Below are 4,043 nucleotides of genomic sequence, written 5' to 3'. Positions count from 1 at the left end.
GTCTCAACTCCTCCAACTGGCTCAGGCCTTCCATAAGCCTAACTCCCTATATTGACTCAACTTTAGCACCTCCAGTTCTCTACTTTAATCTGATCCGGTTAAGTGAGCCGCTTTTCTCTTCAAATAGTGTTCCTCTGCATCCAGTGCCATGTGGGTACCCTTGCCAAATGTCTTACCTGTGCCCAGAGACTGTGGCCCCTGCCAAGAGGCCTTTCCAGGTATGATAGGGTGCAGAGTGCAGAGGTTCACTAAGTTGGACAGACCCGGGTTTGAATCCTGGCTCGTCTGTTTATTTGCTACATGACATCGAGGCTGAATCTCGATCTTCCCTTCTGTAAACTAAGGGTGATAACAATTATTATTGTTAACTGAGCCTTACTATTTTAACTGAGCCTTACTATAATAATACTAGGTGTCACTTATTGAGCATTCATGTATCAATCTAATCCTCATGATAATCAAGGGTAGTTATTTTAATGCCCATTTTACAGATGAGAAAACAGCCTAGAGAGAGAGGTTAAGAAAGTCACCTTAGGTCATAGAGCTAGAAATTGGCGGAGATAGGATTCAAATCTAATGAGTTTTTGTGTTTATGTTTGTTTGTTTTAATGATTCCACAGTTAATACATTTTTTTCCTCTGCATCATTATTCCTCCACCTTATAGAGTTTCAGTGAAGCTTATAGATGATGTAGGTATTTAGACATAGCAGGTAGCAGGTACTTAATAAAGTTTTTATTATCCATTTCTCTCAGTCCTGCTAACTTTTAACATTTGTTTGTGTATAATATACATTTTGGCATTAGTTTTAGTTCTATAGCTATTTTATAGCTAATTCGTGAGGGTATCTTACATATCTGTTTGGCTGGCTTTGCCCCTAGAGAAAGGAGGAAGCTGCTTATGAGGTGTGATTTTCAGGGGATGCTTTCCAAGATTCCTGTGTTCTTTCTTTGAGAGGGGTGCCATGCCTTTTATTCTGTGATTCATACGGCACTTAAAAGTGCAAAGTCTCCCAATAATACTTTGAATTAAATACATTCATTCACACTAACATTAATTGAGTATCCAATAGGTATCAGAAATTGTTTTAGGTAATGGGCATATAAGGTAAGTAAGATGAGTTTCCTTTCAGTCTGATAATTCTAATTCAATGTGAGGAAGGGAACTAACTGCCTAGAGTTGCACTGTCTGATATGGTAGCCATAAGTCATTTGTAGCTATTGAACACTTGAAATGCAGTTAGTCCACATTAAGATGTACTGTACATGTAAAATACACACTGGATTTCAAAGACTTAATACAAGAAAAGTACAGTATCACACGAATAATTTTTGTAATGATTAGATGTGGCTGTCTACAGCCATGCTACCCTGAACAAACCCAATCTCATCTGATCTCGGAGGCTAACTAGGGTCGGGCCTGGTTAGTAGTTGAATGGGAGACCACCTAGGAAGACCAGGTGCTATAGGCATAAAAAAACAAAAGAGATCGTAAACTGACAAGGTTCTTGTAATCTGTGAGGTCGACCAAGGGTTGCCTTGCCTAAAAAAAAAAAAAAAAAAATGTAGAAATGAGAATTTTTTTTATAAAATCGGATTAAATAAAATATATCATTAAAACAAATTTCTTCTTTTTCTCTTAATGTGGCTAATAGAATATTTAATATTCCACATATGGCTAATATTATTTTTCTGGCCTAAAGTAATTGGGGTGGGTTTCAGTGGATGGGTTAGAAATTACCGTATGTATGTATTTGTACATATTTATTGTATTTTTAAAATGGAATAATGCTGTTAATAACTGGTTTGTAACTATGTTTCTTCCACTCAATAATCTATACGGATGTCATTCCATGACTGGATGGTAGTTCATTATATGGATGGAGCATAATGTGTTTAACTTGAATCTGTGAACAGTTGTGTACTTGAATAGCCTAGAAGTAGTAGAAGGACTAGAATTATGGGATAGAATATAAGATGTTGCAATTAGAGGGGGTGTAGAAGTCTCTGAGGTCAAATGCCTCATTTGAGAGATGAGCAAACTGAGGGCCAGAGGTGATGAGTAACCTTTCTTATGACTCTTTTTAAAATGCCAACACTCAAATGTTACCATGTGCCATGCTCTGTGCTAAGCCTCTCCTGCATTATCTTCATCATCTCCGTGATAACATCCTAGGTAGGCACTATTGCTATTTCTGTTCAACAAATGAGGAAACTGAGGCTTAAAGGTCACATAGCCAGTAACTGGCAGAGCTGAGACTGAAATCAAGTCCATTTTATTTCAGCCAGGACTTTTAACTATTGCACCAGAATTTTCCATATTTTTAGATTTAACAAAGTAATGATTTTTTTAATGGGGGAAAAAAAAAAACCCCACACAGAATTACCCACATTTTATTTTAGCAATAAAACAAATATTGCTACTGCATCTCCATATCTCTTATAACCATTTCATAAAAGTACGAGTATTAAAAATAAAAAAGAAGAAGAAACATAGTTTTATTTTTAAAAAAATCTCACTTCATTGCTCATATTTTTTAGATTTTACCATGGAACAGTGAAGACAGGGACACAGACGTTGAGCAGAGGCTGGTGTTCAGTGTTGAGTTGTGGCTGGAACTGTGCTAGACTTACTAGGAGGAACTCTGCATGCAAAGTCAGCCACTGAACTAATCAGGCCCAGATTGCCGGAATCCTCTGCAAGTTCTTAACATGCTGCAAAGTGCCAGCCCTTGTCATCATTGCCCTGGTTAGTGTAACATCCTCTCCTCCACGGGTGCTTTACTGTACCTGATCTGTTTGGGGCACCTGTACCCATGAATTATTTATCATTCAGCCCTGGAGAAGGATGGGTTTTTTTTCCATTTTTATTGCTCTACAAGAATGTAAAGCATTGAGGTAGAGTCCTTGGGCTTCAAGAAGCTGGCTCCATTGTATTACCTTTGTATTTTTGGAGTAGGCTGATGAGACAGACATGCTGCTCTGCTGTCACTATATCAACTTTGCTTTTATATATGGTTGGCATCTCCTTGCTCTACTCTTCTTTGCCAACCAAATAATTGTAAGTTTCCAATGTAAATACAATCCCACTATGACTAGATGCTTCATCAACTTGGAAGTTTCCTAGAGACTGTAGGATTAAGTTGGTATGATATGGATTTTGTTATTCTCTTTTAAATGCATATAATGTCAGCACATCATTTATATATAATGATTATTAAATGGCAAGTCTCTTTAAAAATTTTTTTAATTTCTCCAGAGAAACTACAAACATTATTATCAATAAGCTTAGTGTTGCTGTTGTTTTGTGTTTACTTTGTTTAAATTGAACTAATACCTAGTGACTTTGAATTAGGTAAAACAGCAAAAACAACCAGGTTAAGTACCAGAAAAAAGTGTCTACACTATGTAAAATAAAACTCAAATGAAAAATTAGGGATTGGTGAGAAAGGAAAAACAGCATTAGAATGTCACACTGTATCAGTGCTGGTGAGTGCTTCTTAGGGTACTATGCCCAAAATCACACACTGGAATGGAAATAAAATATTTGTTACTTTTATTAATTATAAAAGTATGTTTTTACATTTTGTTTATTTGTAGCACTTTTAAATCAATTTTAGATTATTGATTTCTTATAGGAAATCTTCAGTTGTACATTGACTATAATAAATGTTGACTGATGCCAACTTTTTAATCTTCCTCCATTTGGGAAATTGGAGTTCTAGTCCCCATTTTTCCATAACTGTTTTTTAATTGATGAAGGAAATTTTTCTTTTATCCCAGGGTTGCTAACCTTCCTCAGCCTTTTGTGGATTCCCCAATCAAAAGGTTTTTGATTATCTAAAGAAATGACACCCACTGGTTCGCCTTTATAGATCATTTTGTTACCTCTTTCAAAGCATCTTAACAGGTTGGGGAGCCCAGATTTACCCTAACAAAAGCCAGGCTGGTCGCTCCCTTTTGTAACCTCCTTCTCTAAGCAATTTATAACTTTCCCTTTAGCGCACGGCTGAGTTGGTTATACTGGGATCCAAGAGCAGCTATG

General features: G+C 36.5%; 1 pseudogene; it reads left to right on the top strand.

Moving 5' to 3' along the window:
• Positions 1-1,351: 1,351 nt before the first annotated feature.
• Positions 1,352-1,470, top strand: LOC120593069 (uncharacterized; annotated as a pseudogene).
• Positions 1,471-4,043: the final 2,573 nt, after the last annotated feature.

The sequence above is a fragment of the Pteropus medius genome, unplaced genomic scaffold (genome assembly GCF_902729225.1).
Source record: "Pteropus medius unplaced genomic scaffold, Ma_sr-lr_union100, whole genome shotgun sequence".
NCBI classification, from domain to species: Eukaryota; Metazoa; Chordata; class Mammalia; order Chiroptera; family Pteropodidae; genus Pteropus; species Pteropus medius.
This window is presented reverse-complemented; position numbering and strand designations above follow the sequence as displayed.